Source organism: Schistocerca americana, chromosome 1, assembly GCF_021461395.2.
Source record: "Schistocerca americana isolate TAMUIC-IGC-003095 chromosome 1, iqSchAmer2.1, whole genome shotgun sequence".
Taxonomy (NCBI): Eukaryota; Metazoa; Arthropoda; class Insecta; order Orthoptera; family Acrididae; genus Schistocerca; species Schistocerca americana.
The window spans coordinates 852,694,985-852,715,476 of NC_060119.1; the positions used below are offsets into that span (position 1 = coordinate 852,694,985).

Genomic DNA, 20,492 nt, shown 5'->3' on the forward strand with positions numbered 1-20,492 from the left:
GTGTTCATTGTAGTACATATAATTTAAATGTGATAGCACATGAAAGATTAATATGCCAAAGAACTGAATGGAACACCATTAAAAGGCCACTTTGAACAATATGCAAGACAAATATTGGTTACTGAGATGCAAGTCTGGCTCTATTTTTTAATCCATTCACAGATGATGAATAATTTTTAAAATTTCTTTCTAATGATGTTATTCCAACTACCTACCTATTGTTCAAAATTAACTGCCTATGTAAACTACATTGCAAAATTTAACAAATATGACAGGATATAACAACAGATTGTTAGTTAATATTAATTTTGGGACAGCTGTGGAGTCTCTCTTGGACCTCACAATAAATTTTTGTTCTTGAAATTACACAAGTATTTTGTTGCTTTCATTCAATCACATGTTGTACTCTGTACATCAGATTATCAGAAAGTACTTGATGAATGATAAATGTGACTTCTATACCTACATCTGGCATCTGGCTCTACACTCTGGAGAGATACTGCTGGGACCACCATCATCTCCCCCCCCCCCCTCTCCCCCCACCTGTACTTCACCCACTTTGACTGAAAATGTTAGCTAGAGCCATATAACAGACACTATGGCTTTTCACTCAATCACACTTGACAAACAATATTTTTCCTTTCATCATTCCATTATGTGAATCCCATTATGAAAAAGAAACTTCAATTATGAAGAACAAGTGAAGCATAACTTAACAAAATGAATCATTTGTAAGAAACTTCATTAATAATTAATAATTATTGCACAGTTATAAACTATTTGAGCATTCTCTGATTAAATTTAACATAGAAAAAATATCAGGAATATTGTGTTTTGGAAGAAGATGTTTCCTCAGTATGGATTTTCAAGAGACAGGATCACCACTAATTTCAATGAGTATGGAGAAAATATGCGAGGAAAGAAAAGATATTATTACTGTTCTTGATGTAGAAATGTATTTGATACTCTATAAAGTTGAAAACTGTGAGAATAATATGAGAAAGTAGTGTACCAAGGACTCTAATTAGTAAAATCCAAATCCCTTACATATACTCCAAATGCTGTATCCAAACAAGTGTATTCAAAGCAGTTCAAGAGAAAACAATGTGAACAATTAGGCAGCACATGGTCCAAACTTTTATTCAATTCAGCCATAGATTAAGTAATGTAGAGATTTAATAGACTCAACAGTTTTGAGTTTAAAGCTGTCTCCTTAGCAAGTATACAGTGATAATGAGTGAAAATAAAAATAGAGTTAAACAGAAACTTAATGTGTGCACTGATGTGGACATACATTTTGATTTATAGGTAAACTACTAAAAATGGTTTTCTGACCAATAAATTGGTGGGATGTGAATAGTAAGATGACATTATAAGGATAAAGCCTTAGGCAAATGCATTACTTCCAATATCTTCATAGAGCAGCAACAAAAACTATACTTGCCAGAAGAATACCTATTAGAGTCCAAGAATATTGCAGTTTTAACATAATGCATGAAGATTTCCTTTTGTAAATGCGACATTCCTCAAAATCTAAACAAGTTTTCTACCAGAGATTCTCAGTTCCGATCATAGTGAACACCATAAAATGTGCACAAGAACCAGTTGATTAATCTCCATAGCTCGAGAGGAAAAGAGTGACTAAAATAGTGATAGCTAGTTGTATAGAGTGGCCAAAATGTAAGTGATAACATAAATAAAAATAGTTCTCTAAACAAGAAATGTATATTTCAACCTAGAACATATTTCAAATATTGACTATGAATGCATTGCTTTTCTGTGCCTTTCATAAAGCTAATGTAGACATACTCATAGGAATAATCCAATGGAATGAATTCATAAATAACAGTACCACAAGCAACGCAAGGAGAATGATTCTTCTTAGCACCAAAGTATGTTGGTAGTTGAGATGGGGTCTGTAACTTCCACAGGAAATGAATATTATTATTCCTGCAAGTTATGAAAAGAGTAACTATCGTGTCTAAGAAAAACGGGCAGAAGGAGAGGACAGACTGCAACCAAAGTTCAATATAACATATGACATTCAAAGGAAGTTCCTGCAATTTAAAAAACACAGTGAGTATGGCAGACTGAAGATGAATACAGTGAACCTCCATAACATAACTTCTAAATAACAAAATCCATTTATGACAGTTCAGTGCCATATTCACTTCTAGCCTTGATTGTAAAAAGCATTAAACAGTAACTGTTTTATTCTTAAAAATCTTTAGTATATTTATTTTATGTATTTCACTAATGTATGCCAGAAAACTTTGTGTAATCAAAAAAGTGATATCTGCTAAGCTATATTTAAGTCACTGACTGCCTGTTATGGTTCCCACATTTTTCTCAGTCTTCCAGAGCCTTCTTTTCCTTTTGGTTCCTGTTTATTTATTTTTATTGATGGTCATTCAATATCCATTCTTATTTTAAACAGCTGTACACACGAAGGAGAATGCACATTTTTGTAATCTCAGTGATTCAATAGATTACTATATAGTAGCACTCTGTTCATTTACTGAAATTATGAAACAGTCACCAGCTTTGAAACACTGCAATATTATGTATTACAACACTTTTATGATAAACAGGATGTAACAGCATCATAAGTAACTATTCTTATTTGATATTGAGGACTGTGCTGCATACACTGTGTCAATGAAAAGCAAATGCAAATTTTTCTTTTATCTCATCCCTTGCAGCAGTAACTAAAATTGGTTGCCTGTGTGTAGCAATTAAATTAATAATAAAATTATTATTTTGCCTATGCTTTCATTAAATATTATACACATATGTATAATTCTAATGCAAAATAATAATGGATATGCTCAAACTGTAATTTGCACTGTAGATGAAATTGTAAATATTTAGCAAAGTATCCAATGTCACTCTGAACACTTATCAAAGGATGAATGAATAAATAAACAAATCATTTTAAAACCCATGTTACACCAGGTAAGTACTTAACCACACAAATGTAAATAGATGCATTTGCTAATTGTAAGTGTGTTAGTGAAATTCGTCAGTAGGAAAAAGGAGAGAAGGAAACATAGTAGGTGAATATGAAAGAGGAAGCCGCCTTGTAGAATTTTGCACAGAGCATAACTTAATCATAGCTAACACCTGGTTCAAGAATCATGAAAGAAGGTTGTATACCTGGAAGAATCCTGGAGATACTAAAAGGTATCAGATAGATTACATAATGGTAAGACAGAGATTTAGGAACCAGGTTTTAAATTGTAAGACATTTCCAGGGGCAGATATGGATTCTGACCACAATCTATTGGTTATGAACTGCAGATTGAAACTGAAGAAACTGCAAAAAGGCGGGAATTTAAGGAGATGGGACCTGGATAAACTGAAAGAACCAGAGGTTGTACAGAGTTTCAGGGAGAGCATAAGGGAACAATTGACAGGAATGGGGGAAAGAAATACAGTAGAAGAAGAATGGGTAGCTCTGAGGGATGAAGTAGTGAAGGAAGCAGAGGATCAAGTAGGTAAAAAGATGAGGGCTAATAGAAATCCTTGGGAAACAGAAGAAATATTGAATTTAATTGATGAAAGGAGAAAATATAAAAATGCGGTAAATGAAGCAGGCAAAAAGGAATACAAACGTCTCAAAAATGAGATCGACAGGAAGTGCAAAATGGCTAAGCAGGGATGGCTAGAGGACAAATGTAAGGATGTAGAGGCTTGTCTCACTAGGGGTAAGATAGATACTGCCTACAGGAAAATTAAAGAGACCTTTGGAGAGAAGAGAACCACTTGTATGAATATCAAGAGCTCAGATGGCAACCCAGTTCTAAGCAAAGATGGGAAGGCAGAAAGGTGGAAGGAGTATATAGAGGGTTTATACAAGGGCGATGTACTTGAGGACAATATTATGGAAATGGAAGAGGATGTAGATGAAGATGAAATGAGAGATAAGATACTGCGTGAAGAGTTTGACAGAGCACTGAAAGACCTGAGTCGAAACAAGGCCCCCGGAGTAGACAACATTCCATTAGAACTACTGATGGCCTTGGGAGAGCCAGTCATGACAAAACTCTACCATCTGGTGAGCAAGATGTATGAGACAGGTGAAATACCCACAGACTTCAAGAAGAATATAATAATTCCAATCCCAAAGAAAGCAGGTGTTGACAGATGTGAAAATTACCGAACTATCAGTTTAATAAGTCACATCTGCAAAATACTAACGTGAATTCTTTACAGACGAATGGAAAAACTGGTAGAAGCGGGCGGACCTCGGGGAAGATCAGTTTGGATTCCGTAGAAATGTTGGAACACGTGAGGCAATACTAACCTTACGACTTATCTTAGAAGAAAGATTAAGAAAAGGCAAACCTACGTTTCTAGCATTTGTAGACTTAGAGAAAGCTTTTGACAATGTTGACTGGAATACTCTCTTTCACATTCTAAAGGTGGCAGGGGTAAAATACAGGGAGCGAAAGGCTATTTACAATTTGTACAGAAACCAGATGGCAGTTATAAGAGTCGAGGGGCATGAAAGGGAAGCAGTGGTTGGGAAAGGAGTGAGACAGGGTTGTAGCCTCTCCCCGATGTTATTCAATCGGTATATTGAGCAAGCAGTAAAGGAAACAAAATAAAAATTTGGAGTAGGTATTAAAATCCATGGAGAAGAAATAAAAACTTTCAGGTTCGCCAATGACATTGTAATTCCGTCAGAGACAGCAAAGGACTTGGAAGAGCAGTTGAACGGAATGGACAGTGTCTTGAAAGGAGGATATAAGATGAACATCAACAAAAGTAAAATGAGGATAATGGAATGTAGTCAAATTAAATCGGGTGATGCTGAGGGTATTAGATTAGGAAATGAGACACTTAAAGTAGTAAAGGAGTTTTGCTATTTAGGGAGTAAAATAACTGATGATGGTCGAAGTAGAGAGGATATAAAATGTAGACTGGCAATGGTAAGGAAATCGTTTCTGAAGAAGAGAAATTTGTTAACATCGAGTATAGATTTAAGTGTCAGGAAGTCGTTTCTGAAAGTATTTGTATGGAGTGTAGCCATGTATGGAAGTGAAACATGGACGATAACCAGTTTGGACAAGAAGAGAATAGAAGCTTTCGAAATGTGATGCTACAGAAGAATGCTGAAGATAAGGTGGGTAGATCACGTAACTAATGAGGAGGTATTGAATAGGATTGGGGAGAAGAGGAGCTTGTGGCACAACTTGACTAGAAGAAGGGATCGGTTGGTAGGACATGTTTTGAGGCATCAAGGGATCACAAATTTAGCATTGGAGGGCAGCGTGGAGGGTAAAAATCGTAGAGGGAGACCAAGAGATCAATACACTAAGCAGATTCAGAAGAATGTAGGTTGCAGTAGGTACTGGGAGATGAAGAAGCTTGCACAGGATAGAGTAGCATGGAAAGCTGCATCAAACCAGTCTCAGGACTGAAGACCACAACAACAACAACAACAACAAATACAACTTTTGTTCATCTACTTGTACATATAAATCCATATTGTGAAAACCACTGTGAAGCACATGACAGAGGATACTTCACATTGTACATCATATTAGCATTTCTTACCACTCCGTTTGTGTATGGAGCATCAGAAGAATGGCTGTTTAAATGTCTCTCTGCTTTCTATAATTAATGTAATCTTCTCTTTGCTGTCCATGTGGGAGTGACACTTCGGGAACTGTAGTATAGTCTTATATTTCTCACTTAATATTGATGCTTGAAACTTTGTAAATAAGCTTCCGTGAAATTCTTGATGTCTGTCATCTAGGGTCTGCCACTTCAGATTTTTCTACATTTATGTGAGCTCATGACCAATCATATTGCCCTGATTTGTATACATTTAGTATTCTCTGTTAGTCCTATTTGTTAAAGGACTTAAACAGTTAGGGAATAATCTTGTAGACCAACTGCATTTTCCTAGTATACCACCAATTAACTGAAATTTGCTACCTGACTTACTTAGAAATGAGCCTATTTGATCATTCCATTTCATATCCCCACAATTTGTGACACTCATGTCTTTCCATAAGTTGAGTGATTCCATTGATACTGTTTTCACAGGATACTATGTGTTTGGATTTTGTGAAGTTCACTCTCGCACATTTCTGAACATTTAAAGCAAGTTGCCAATCCAACCACAACTTTGAAATCTTATCAGATATTATTTCATCACAGGTAAATGAATCATCTACAAAACATTATAGGTTTCTGTTAGTAGTGTTTGCCAGATCATTAATACACAACATAAACAGCAAGGATCCCAACACACTTACCTGGATGTACCTGAATTTACCGATACGTCTACCAATGGCTCTCCATCCTAGGTAACAAACATACTTTTTTCTTCTTATCAAGAAATCTTCAGTCCAGTCACAAACTTAGTTTGATATCATTATAGCCATTCTTTTGTGACAGTGTTGGTGTAGTTCTCAGTCAAATGCTTTTTGAAAGTCAATAAATACTACATTCATTTAAATGCCTTAATTGATGGCATTCAACATGTCATGTAAGAAAAGGATACATTGAGTTTCACATCATTGTTGTTGGCTCCACACTGATGGGCATGGAGGATATCACTCTCTTAGAGGCATCCCATTGTGTTTGATCTAAGATAGAAAAACAGATGGATGTTACTAATACTGGATGGTAATTTCACGGATTAATTCTGCTACACATATTGCAGACAAGTGTGACTTGTGCTTTCTTTTAGCAACTAGCCACTATTGTTGTGGTTGAGGGAGGGGCTAACTAAGTTGTAAATTCTGTAAAAAATTTGGCAGGAATTCCATCAGGCAGTAGGGCCTTGTTTAATGTTAGTGATTTCAGCTGTTCCTGAGTGCCAATGTCACGAATATCTATATCACTCAATTCTGCAGCAGTGTGGTACCTTGAACCTACCTTTGTTAACAGAATACAGCATTTCTGCTTTTGGTGTACTTCACTTAATGTCAGTATCTGTGTCATCAGTGAGTGTCTGGAAACTATTATATCTTTTGGGTGTTATGGAAGCTGTTTCAAAAAGATTCTCCTTCAGCAGATATTGAAGGCTTCACACATTACCATTTTGACAGCCATGTATATTTTATTTAACAGTTGTTTACCTATAACTTTATGCTTTAATTTATACCTATGATGCAGTAGATGCCACTTTCTTATAATCTCTTTTATAGAGACTATCAACCACACAGGGTCCTTCCCACCATGAACAGCTCTTCTAGGTACATTTCTACCCAGCAATTAGTCAGCTAGTAGTAGTGTTTAGTTGTAGTACTCTTCTAAGTTTTAGCTACAATTCCTCTACATCCTCCTCCACTGAGCTAAATGTTCCAAGCTCCTCCTTCAGATATTACACTACCACCTCTTTATCAAGTTTACAGCACATGTAAATCTTTCTAGTTTTCTTTCCACTCCATCATTGGCTGATTGATATGGCAACAAGTTTCCATTGTTATATTAAAAATAATACAGTCATGGTTTCAAAGTTATTATTATTTAAAAATTTTCAGAGCATCTAAAAGCTAGTGGCCATCAGCTGCTGATGCTAAGCAATTTAAAAGTATTCCATTCAGCCAAAAAGGCAAAAAAGTTGAACATATTAGAAGACGTGGGAACTGTATACACCTGTGTGAACATAGTGGGACTCTTCTTAATGATCAGTTGGTTGGCAAGAATCAGACATTTTATGATTTAATGATATCTGTCATAATGTACCTCCATTCACTCAGCACTATTATTCCAATAATTTATTCTATTGTTGTATTCTTGTTTTCCCATCTAAGACCTATCCAGCATGTATCATTGGTCCTGGAATTTCCACTTTCCTTTTTTTTGTACACTGTATGATGTGTTTTAATCCCAAGACCACCATGTAGGCACTTAAATGTTAGGTCTTTATTGTGCTGTATGGACATTCACTATAACTGAGTGTATGTTTAACAGTGTAGTGTCATAGCATTAGTTTTATTGGAATTTTACAATTGATTTATTTATTTAATTATTTACAAATGTTGCTCTTGTAGCCATGCTAGCTGGATAACTTTTAATACCACCCCCCCCCCCCTCTCAATTCTATTTACGTAGTATGTACAGTAAACATCTTTGTATTGCATGTGATCTGGATGGTCAACATTACCTGTTCAATAATTTTAATTTTAATCTAATTTATTTCTTCTTATTAAGTATAGGTTAATCAGTTCCATATTAGCCTTCTCATCCCTTGTTTAGTAAGACTAGTGCTGCTGTTGGTTTGACAGCTCAGCTGTTTGGCATCCATGCCAACATGTACGTGTGGCTCTTTGGCTCTATGCTGTGCTTTACATGTTGTTATAAGAGTTTAAAGATATTTGTAATTCTACATTTGTTTTCTTTATTAGTTTGTCAGACATCATTTCCCTTGTGGCTATGTTCCTACAGTTTCCTTCAGTTACTCTGTCAACCACATTTTCATCCAGACAGTATTATGTGTATGTGGTGATATAGAGCTTCGGTAGCCAGTGGAATTAACTTCATTTGATGGCACTATGTGAGTGTTGTTTGCAGTTTTAATTAAATTTTTGGTGTAGCTTATAGCCATCTCTTATAATGTTTGTAGGATAGTTATTCAATTATACTTCTTTCTAATTTTGGTAATCTGATGATGCATAACCACAGTCAAATGCATTATTTTTAAATGAAAATAAATTTGCAAATGTGACTGTTTTATTTTTAATATAATGTAGATCTTCCTGCTCTTTTTATTTTCTCATTCTGTTTTGGTACCAGTTGTTCTTACAACTGCATTGTGGTCACGGATACTGTCTCAGTATAGAGAGAGATCAAGTCTGTTTGTTGCCATTAAACCTAATGTATGTCCACCCTGAGTAGTTTTCAGAGAATGTATTTAATATTGCCTAATTGGATGTCTTATCACACTCATATCTTATAAAACTGGAATTATCAAACATTTGAAAATCCAGGATGGAATGTAACAATATTATAAGAAGGAAAGTTGCCACTCACCATATAGTGGAGATGCTGTGTCACAGATAGGCACAACAAAAAGATTTTCACACTTAAAGCTTTCAGCCATTGGCCTTTGTCAACAATAGACACACATATGAACACACACACACACTCACACAAATGCAACTCACACACATGACTGCAATGTGCATACGTGTGTCTATTGTTGACAAAAGCCATTGGCCGAAAGCTTTAAGTGCGAAAATCTTTTTGTTGTGCCTATCTGTGACTTAGCATCTTCAATATATGGTGAGTAGCAACTTTCCTTCCCATAAAATTGGAATTATGCCATTTATTATTGATTGATTGAATTCTCATCCAAAGATGAGAGCATTATCATTATTGTGGAATATAATTTTGTATTAGTGGGCTGAAGTTACCTCTAAAGTTTTTGGTAACATTTGGGATGAGTCCAGTGATCAATAGAAATCATGAGTTTATACCTACTGTCGATACTACGACTTGCCCAAACAATCTCAAATGCAGCTGTTGCAATGAATATACCATCTCTGTTGCTCTGTTGCCCATTAGCATATCCTTTTGATAAACAGTAACACTGACTACAAAAACTTCACTGATTTCAATTTTAAGTTTTAACCAGCTATCTGTAACAGGTTCCACTGCTTTTTAGGAGTGCTTTAGACTCTAACAGTTTATTTGGAATGCTTCAGCATTTTATCACTAGACTTTTAGTTGTTTCATACTTGGTTCACTTTTCTGCAGGTCTGCAACAGTGATGTTGCAGTATGGCCCCTACTAGAAGGTTGGGGAGCTATGCTTCCAGTTGCCAGGATGATGCAGTTACTCTCTTGTCCGAGTGCTGTGGTTTCACTGGTGGTCAGCAAGATTGGGAACCAGACAGCAAGACACTATTAGCTGAAGAATGCTCTTTATTTAACACCAAATTCCCAAATATATTACCAAATATGGATGTGCACTCCCTTTCTGCTGGTGCATTAAGACATTGAACTCCAGTTTATACAAAAGAGGATCATGTATCACACATGGTCTAGAGGCAGCACAGTAGCTTGGTACAGCTGGTGCATCCAGGCACTGAGATTGGGGCTGGTCCTCACTATCCCCACAGCTCTGATGGTGCTTCTAGTGGCACGGCAGTACAGCCAGCCATGAAATCTGGATTTTGGCCTTCAAGTAGTGGCTATTCAGTGGATGCTAGAGGGTCAAGCAACTGTCTGGTTATGGTCACTGTCTGCAACATACTTGGCAGCTGTATGAATGTATATGTATATAGTTCCTAAGTGATGGTTTGTTTAACTGCTAGTGATGGTAGAGTCATGCAATAAAGTCATTCAGTACCACCCTGCATATTTTATTGTGCAGGGCTGCCACGTTGCAGCTGATGAGCTGCTCTGGCATTGTCATTAGCTATGAAGTATGCCATAATTTCATGCCGCAACAGGCCTTATACAAAAACTTTAAGAATCCACACAGATGTCACTATCTGGATTGGATTGAGAGATGTATACACTAGGTATTCCTTGTGTACACCCCTACAACCCGAAAACAGTCAGCTACCTTAGTATCAGCCTCTGATGAGCAGTGCACCCCCAACTCACTTAGGGGGATCATCCAGTGGGGTGATTATACATCATCCAGTTATCCTTGCTGCACATTTTGATAGCTCCATTTAGAGCATTCTGCAGCGTAAGTATTTAGGGGAGTGGTCACTTTGAGTTTAAATTGTCAACCAGTTGGCTCTGACTGGTACCAGCAGAGGCTATATTGACACATCAGTTGCAGAGGTTGTCTCCATTGCAATGATGTATTATTAGAAGGGATAAATGTTCAACAGCTTGACTTTGGGATCAGGCAATGGGAAAACTCCATAGTATCCATTAGGAGCATTGAAGTCTTGAGAAAGAAGAGAGGATGTGGTAGTTGTGTAATAGGGTCAGTAAGAGAATCTTGATGGAAAAATTAATAAGGAAGAAAATACAGAAAACACACAGTTGCCCAATATGGCAGACACTCTGTTACAAAAACTCCAATATGGGCTGGAGTGCACATGACCATACTCTCACTGAATCTGAGTGAGTTCTGTCTTTATGTAGGGTGCAGCAACTGGACATTAGCCCAGTTCCTCACTTTTGAACAGGTTATTTTTCTGAATAGAACTCCCTTTTTCTGTGAGACATTTTCCATTATGTAACCATTCACTGATTGTAATGTTTCTGCTATGTCTTCCAATACCTTCTGTTTATAAAAGGAAGACACTTTTTCAAGAGTCCCATCTTTTCATTTTATAAAAATAAATATATTTTTAAAAGTGATCTGTACTCTGCTACTACTCTTATTTGCCTCTTGTCTTAGGATATATGGCTGATATTTATTTCATGATTTTTATGACTTTTTGCCAACACTAGTGGCTGGTGCTGTCAAAGGTTCATTCTCCATTGCTGGTAGTAGATTGAAGTCAGGACTACTGCCAGAGATTATATGGACCTGTCACATAGTCTGAGGGCTTTTCCCTAGTCATTACCAGTATGGTTCTCCCAGTGCTAACTGAAATGGTAATTTTCAACAGCAACGGAATCCAGGATCCATTTACTTTGATGCTTTCTTCTTTCTTACTGAAACTATTGTCATCTTCATGAATTTCTATTGCTTCCCAAAACAAATGAGCATGGTAGCTCTTCTCCAGAGAGAGAACCTGATTCATCAACCACTCTGAAAATGATGTTTTTCATATTTCAGACTTTTCAAAAAGTTTCAACATCACTTGCTATTCCTTTCAGAAATTGTTTATGATTTTGCTTTACTATCTACAAATAGTGCCTTTTCATAAGTTGTTAGTCTGATAATTTTACAAGGGCATATATGGCTTTGCTTTTAATGAAGGAGCTGAAACTGGGCATCACGGTTCCAGTTACCAGTGTTCATGTTGACCAACATCAATTGTTTTTTTTATTACACAACCTCTCAGCTTTTTTGTAAAAGACTGCAGCAGTCTTGAAATCGTGGTCACAGCCACAACATGGAATTCCTCACTGGGGGAGTCCAATGGTAAATGGAGTGCCCATTTAAGGAGTCTGCTTTGAATCCTTTATAGTTGCTGCAGTTTGGTAGGTGTGGTGTTCCCCCATAAGGCTGCCACCTCTTCCAGTACTGGCCATGTGAGTGTCTTCAGGAACACAATTTCCATGTATTCTGTTATTGAGGACTCAGCACTGTATATAAAAACCAAGAAGCTCCATGTAGGCTATTTTTTTATGTGGTCAGTTTATGCAGCAAGTGCTCTGCCACAGATGATTTCTCCACCTGTCCTAACCTGTAATACTGTTTATATTTCGTGATCTGGATATTGATGGATAGTCAACTTATGACAAGATTAGATTAGATTAGATTAGTACTTGTGCCATAGATCATGAATACGACGTTTCGTAATGATGTGGAACATGTCAGGTTAATAAAAGGTGTCTATACAAGATATTACATTACACAAAATATTACATGACACTTAATTTTTTAATTTTTTTTATTTTGTGGGGGTTGGGGAAATTACCCACTTATTATATCCAAACATTCATCTAATGAGTAGAAGGAGTTGCCATTAAGAAATTCTTTTAATTTCCTTTTAAATGCTATATGGCTATCAGTCAGACTTTTGATGTTATTAGGTAAGTGACTAAAGACTTTCGTGGCAGCATAATTTACCCCCTTCTGAGCCAAAGTTAGATTTAACCTTGAGTAGTGAAGATCATCCTTTCTCCTAGTGTTGTAGCCACGTACACTGCTATTACTTTTGAATTCATTCGGATTGTTAATAACAAATTTCATAAGTGAATGTATATATTGCGAGGCTACAGTGAAGATCTCTAGCTCTTTAAATAAGTGCTTTTCTGCATGTACATGGTAAGTAGATATTCCTGACATTGCAAGTGGACCCATTTGTCCTTTGCCAATCTAAGACACCCTTTGATCCTCCTGGTAGGGTTTCAAATAGTTGTTCATACAATATATGGCCGATTCTGTATTTCTTCTTCTTTTCCAGCGCTGCAGCCAATGAAGGATATGTACTTTGTTGACCATCTGTCTCCTCCAGTCGTCTCTTGACTCCACCAGCCTTTTCCTGTTTAGTGCTCCTAACCTTCTCAGATCTGTCTTTAAATCATCCAACCACAACACTCCTGGTCTCCCTGCCAACAGCTACCCTCTGGCTTTGCAATTAGCGCCTTCTTTGGCACTAACTGTTCTTCCATTCTCTGTACATGCCCCAGCCGCTAAAACATTCATGCCTTTAGATCTATGGTGATTGGCCAATGTTCTACATTGAGGAGGTTGGATGTTAGATATATATTCTATCGAGTAAGCTGGTGTAGTGACTCTTGATGTATATATGCCCTGGACAGTCACCATATACTGCTCTCCAAGTACTGACAAGATGAAGGTGGTGGACCAGGAAACAAAGTTTCAGGCAAGTGGTGAAATGTAGATGTCTACTCTTGATAACACAACTGAAATTCCTGCTCATGATGACGTGATCATCTCTGCTGAGAAATAAAGGCATGGTATTTTATGTGAAGAACTGGAGCTGATCGCTCCATTTATCCATATCCAGAGGGGCACAAAAAATTTATGATTCTGGTTCCCTCAACTGTCAGGCTCATCCCTTGTGCCTTTGGTAGATACGTAACACCAGAAACCACAATCCCTTCTCAGAGGAGGGCGACCATCATATTGTGTTCCATACCCGTCGGGTTGGCGTACATTTCGTATCCATAAAACATGGACCAAGTTGCTATCCACAGTTCCTGTAGCACGGCAATGTTGATGTCTGTGATCTTAGAGGTCATCATAGAAAGATTCCTCATTTTAGTCAGACTGCTTAGCTGGGTGGTACCGTGCTTGCCTCCTGTGCAAGTGGGTCTGGGTTTGATTCCCAGCCAGATTGGAGATTTTCTCCACTCATGGACTGGGTGTTGTGTTGTCCTGATCACCATTTCATCCTCATCACCTGCGCGCAAGTTGCCCAATGTGGCGTCAAATGAAATAAGACTTATACTTGGTGGCCTCCCGGCCAACAATGCCATATGCTCATCTCTCTCTCCCCATTTTAGTGTTGGTCTAGTGGAGGAATAGAACTCATTTCTGCATCACATGAAGGAAAGAAATCCCTTTCATTCAATCACGAAAATGACCCATCAGTTTCAACATCGGCAACAGGTGGTAGTACTGGCTGAGTCAGCTCAACTACTTTGGTGATGTAAGGCATGCTATGGCTTCTGAGCATGGATATTGCTAACAGTATCTGATGGATGACTTACAGTCTTGTGGAGAATGTAGCTCCATGGCAGCAGGAAATGATTCATCATGTATGTCATCAGATTTGTGCGCCACCTCTTCATTGTGCAAAGATGGCTCAGTGGCCAATTCTGATGTCTTGTGTTTGGGTGACTTCTGCTTCTGGCAATGTTCATCAGTGTCTGAGGAAGGAAGAGACTCATGTCGTTCTGGTACAAAAGCCGTGGCTGGTATAATACGGTCATCAATCTCCATAAGACTCTTGTGAGTATCCTTGTGAGCTTAGAGTGTAGGTGCGCCTGGTTCGAAGTAAAGTGCACAAGTGGCAGTGCTGGTGGCAAGGCCAGTTGTGTTTTTCTTGGGAGATAATTATGAACTGTGTCTTGTGAAGACTTGATATGCAGTTTCATCAAGTAGATGATTGGGAATGCAGTTGTGGTTCGGTCAGTGTTCTTGTTGTCGTGCTGTAGTTGTGTTATGTGGCATCGCTGCAGGGATTCATTATGGACATGGCCTTTTTTGCCACAACTGGAACATGTTCGAGGTTGTCCATTGTAAATCACCATTAGTAGATACGTGACTACAAAAATATATTATGGAACATGGCGCTTGAGGTCTGTCTGACACCAGTGAGCACCTGGTATGTTGTAAAATGCACCCATGTTTTGGCTACATGACTATGGGCTTTTCCATATGACCTTAGCGCTGTGATAACTTTGTCTTCCTGTTCTTTGAAAGGCGGTTTGAATACACAGCTTGTTCGAAAGCCAAATACAGTGCAGCTGGTATTGCCATCAGTGTGTCGAAATTTGAATCTGCGTAGCATTTGTTGGATACTCTCATTGCAGGCAGCATTTGATGTCATCTTAACACAAACAATGCTGCTGAAAACCGATGGGTGAATGCCAATGAGATTGTTGTGGGAGTCTCGACATAATCACATAAAAAGTGCTTGAGAGCCAATGCTTTGTGTCGCGCAGTCATTCAAAAAGGTGAAACTTGAGAGAGTTCGTCCTGTGAGAATTGGCCATGATTGTTCGTTCAGCTTAGAAGTGCAGTGATGTGGAAGTAAATAAACACTATTCAAGTGCAGCAGAGAGGACATCTAAGCATGGGTTCCACCGTGAAACTGCCACAGGCAGACTGTTGCACACTACAGATGTAGCAACCCCCGTGCATTGTACTTATTGCTGGGCAGCATTCACTGGAGTCCCACAACAGTTCAGTAGAGAGAGTGTGCATGTGTGTGCATTCGCACTAAAGAGATCTTATGGATGTCACTCTGCATATACATTTATTCATTCATGACCCTGCTTCTCTACATATAAATGATGAAATGAAATTAAACAGTTTCTGACTCGTCTGCAAATTAGGCAGTAATGGATTATGAGAATTGTGATTAAATAAACGAGATAAATAAATTACTGGTAAACAACTGTCATCAGAAAAGTTCATACATATCACTTCAAAATGACAAATCACACTCCTGTAGCATCATATCTACATCTATATCTGTACTCCTCTAACCGCTTTGAAGTGCATGGTAGATGGTACATTTCCATGCAGCAGTTATTAGAGTTTTTGGTCCTAGAAACCTTCTAAGTCTGCTTTCACCAGATAATCTATGTCTGTATTCAAGTGTGGGCCAATTTCTCCAGTGTCTTCGTGACTTTCTTTCAAGGGACAAACAAGCCTGTGACCATTCATACTACCATTCTTTGTATCCATTCAATATCCCCTGTTAGTCCTATTTGGTACAGGTCCCACACATTTGATCAGTATTCTAAGATGGGTGACTCAAATGTTTTTATGCAGTCCCTTTTGTGGATTGCATTTCCCTAGTAATCCAGTATTCCAGCAATAAACCACTGTGTTACCTACAACTTAGCCCAGGTGATCATTCAATTTTGTATCCCTACGAGTTGTTACACCCAAGTACTTGCGTGGGTTGTCCAATTCCAGCTGTGACTCATTAATATTGTAGTCATAGGACAATATGTTCTTTTCATTCTGTGAAACGGACAGTTTACATTTCCGAACGTTAAATCAAGTTGCCAATCTTTGCACCATTTATAAATCTTATAAAGAGGTGACTTAATGTTTGTGCAGTTTTATTCAGACAGTATTTCATTATAGGCAAATGCAGCATCTGCGGTAAGTCTGATGTTATTGTTACTGTTGTCAGCAAAGTCATTAGTATACGATCAACAGTATATCAACAGTAAGGGTCTCAATGCAGTTCCCTAAGATAAAACATGAGTTTCTTTTATATCTGTCGTTGTCTCTCCATACAAGATAATATGATGTGTCCTTCCCACCAAGAAATCATGAATCGTCAAAAATTACGCTTGATACTCCATATAAACGTAGTTTCAATAATAAAAGTATATGTGATACTGAGTCAAATACGTTTTTGAAGGCAAGATATATAAAAATAAAACCTGATTGCCTAGATACAGAGCTTTCAGGATGTCATGTGAGAAAACCACGAGTTGAGTAAAGTCGGTGTAGAATCTCTACAGCCCTGTGCCTAGTTTTACACCTATTACGCTGTCATCTCTGTTTCCTTAGAAGATTCTTTATCATGACTATATACATTATGGAGAGTTCCTTCCACCATGAACTGCTCTGCTAGATAGATATCTACCCAGTGCATGGTCAACAATTCTTTTAAACTTAAGCCATAGTTCCTCTAAATGCCCCTGTCCTGAGCTAAAAGTTTAAAGTTCCTCATTGAGCTATGATACTGCTTCTTCTTTATCTACGCTGCTGAAAAAAAAGTGAAGTAACCAAAATACATGGTCGGATGTAAATGTAACTTTACACATGTACACACCATTGGTGGGTATGTAAATTTTACTCGTCATTGAGGTTCTGGTGCCGGCCGAAGTGGCCATGCGGTTAAAGGCGCTGCAGTCTGGAACCGCAAGACCGCTACGGTCGCAGGTTCGAATCCTGCCTCGGGCATGGATGTGTGTGATGTCCTTAGGTTAGTTAGGTTTAACTAGTTCTAAGTTCTAGGGGACTAATGACCTCAGCAGTTGAGTCCCATAGTGCTCAGAGCCATTTGAAGGTTCTGGTTGACCACATTTCACCAAGTACATCACAGTCGCTTCACATCTGCACCTACCATCTGAAAACAAGTAAATGGACTCCCTGCGACATTTTGTGTCCTCCTGCAATACTGGTCAGAGACCAGCAGCAGCTGGATTAGAGCATTATCCTTCTATGTGTTACTCACCATTAACGCCATAATGCAAACGGCTGCATTTGAGGCGTGCCATGTCATGGAAGCACGGATTGCTGAAGAAGGGCATCACGTTGTGTTCAAAGATGAATCACGGTTCTACACTACCCACAATGACCATTGTCAGCAAGTATCGTGTCTACCTGTGTTAAGGTCCCATTCTTCCAATGTTTTGGAGAAGTGTTCCCGACATCATCGATCAGGTATGACTTCAGGTTAAGCCTGGTGGTGATTGAGGGAACTGTGACAGCACAGTGTTGTGTCATGGACATTCTGTGTCCTTATGTGATGTGAGACACTATCATAGTGCCATTTTTCAATGAGACAATGGTCGTTTATACGTGGCACATGTGGCAAAAAAGATCCCAAAATCTGTTTCTGATAGAACATCTGTGGGACCAGCCTGGATGTCAACTCTGTTCCAGTGCAATATCCAGGATGTCAAGAGCTATTTACAACAGTTGTAGGCCAGCTTGTCTCAGGAGAGGATACAGCGTCTTGATGACACCCCTCCCAACTAGGCCAGAAGGGGTGCAATGTCATACTGATTAGTGGGCTCATAGTGCCAAGTTATATGTATATTTGCCCCGATTTTGTAATCACTGGAATTACGTCACATACCCCCTCAACCTGTGAAGTTTCATTTACTCACAGTTCCCTCCTCTCCTCTGGGGTGCTTCACTTTTTTGTCAGGCAGTGTAATTTACTGATTATATAACTCTTTCTGCTTGTTTTAACTGCTGTTTGTACTTTAGTAATCACTGTTACTACAACTTCCTGGTAGTCACTGATACCAGGTTCATATGGATATTTTCAAAGGTGTCAGATTTACTTGTTGCCATTAGAGCCAATACTAAGGGTGTTCCTGAAGGAATGGTCAGCATTCAGAATATATTACAGGAATGATCATCTGAAACAAAAGAGTCTAGGCAACAGTGGCTCTGAAATGCATACCTTAACAGCTGTAACCAGTTGTTATCTACGATACTGTGAAAGGAACTTTGAGGTATGAGAAGTGAAGTTGTCATGATGTCAAAAACTTGAAACCTACGTACGCCGTATCAGTTGACCCTAACATTAGCTTCTGGTGAATGCATTTTGACGAAAAATGCCAATTTATATCATTTAGGCCTACGGGAGTATTAACCTTCTATTATAGTCTAATGGGGAAAAAATCACATTTCATTCATGCGAAATTTTCTTTTTATATAGGCTCTACACGACTTTTGTTTCCTCTGTTTACTTTTTTACATTTTCTGTCACTCCAAGTTGAAAAGCTCTCTGGTTGAATGCTGTGAGAAGGAAAGATCGATAACCGAACAAATATAGCAAAATATGTTCTCAGAATTTTTTCCTCTTAAGGTAAATGCTGCATTACGAAAGCAGCTTTTCATACCACATACTTCGCTTCTTGGTTATTCGAAACATATAACAAATACAAAGTTACATTAACGATGGGAAATGCGTTGTAAGCCCTATCACTAGACCAGTTTGCGTTTAAGACCATAAAAAAGTCTGAAAATAACTTCCTGATGCTGTGTTATTTGCGAAAGCACTGTAACTTTTTTTTTTATTTGAGACAACTGGTGGGTGCATACGATAGAAATTGAGAACATGAAGCATGTGCACAGTAGTGTGGTGTGCTAATGTTTTGGCGCATATAAAATGGCGGCGCCGGCTTCAAAGCAACGAACAGCGTAAAGGGGTGTGTCAACTAGCAAGTACACTACCGCATGGTGCTGTCAGTAGTAGTTTCCGCAACTCTATGGATACGTGCGACTTGTAGCAACTACTGGCCGAACTTGTCAGTTGCTGGAAGCTTTACTTCAGCTTGCGGAAGTTTTGTTCAAATTGTTCAAATGGCTCTGAGCACTAAGGGACTTAACTTCTGAGGTCACCAGTCCCCTACAACTTAAAACTACTTAAACCTAACCAACCTAAGGACATCACACACGTCCATGCCCGAGGCAGGATTCGAACCTGCGGCGTAGCGGTCGTGCGGTTCCAGACTGAAGCGCCTAGAACTGCTCGGCCACACTGGCCGGCGGGAAGCTTTGTGTTGTGATCAGATACGAAAATGTTAGTATCGGTGAGAAAATGCAGTTAATAATCCAAAAAGTGAAGTGCTTCCTAGAATTGTTGGAGATAAAGCGCGAGGACTTTCATACCAGAATGAAAAATACAGATCGCTCTCGTAAATATTGCGGAAGATTTCTTAACAACAGACGCCAAAAATTTCATACTTTGCGCACACGATTAATGACAAAACGCGAACAAAATGAGAAAACGAAAAAGTGGGCAGAATGTGAATGATATGTACACAGATAAATGAGAGTACTTCGATTCAATGAAATTTATGTTTCGCTCCAGTACCCCCAAGGAAATCAAGAATTATATCTGAAATTTACGCATATGTGTAGTGACAAACATAATAGATTATGCTATTTATTTCATGTAGCAAAGAAAATAAATTTGACACAAATAGGCCTACTATTTTAGAGGAAAAGTGTGTGGAAACAGAAGGCAAAAGGAAGCCTTGCAAAAAGAAGAAACTGACACAGATAGTGACGCTATTTTTTAAAAAAATGCCTTGGAAATGATACAGAAACCAGTTGATGAATTTCAAGCATTGTAGCAAGAGGTAAATAAAAAAATTTAAAACGTAGACATTGGAGATTATGGCAGAGAATGATCCTTGCTACGTTTGGATATATGGCGAAAAAAATTTATTTCTACAATGTACGAGTACACTCAATCTGATGATAGTGTTTAAACTGATGCCGCCGAAGTGAGTCATTTTTGTTTTTTAAGTGTTCCGCTTAGCGAATTATTTGAATGAGCTTATGAAATATCTAAGTACTAACTTTAAACACTCACTTTTCAAACATTCATACACAGCCTCTTAGCAGTCTACAACGATAGAAGAAATCGTGCAAACAGGGACACGAAAAAGATGGACTACGGGAGCGTGTGGAAGGGATGTCCT

General features: G+C 38.3%; 1 protein-coding gene across 1 annotated transcript in view; it reads right to left on the bottom strand.

The window, feature by feature from the left end:
• Window positions 1-20,492, bottom strand: part of LOC124613416 (argininosuccinate lyase) — a 132,491-nt gene that overhangs the window by 75,311 nt on the left and 36,688 nt on the right. The gene's annotated exons all lie outside the window — the stretch shown is intronic.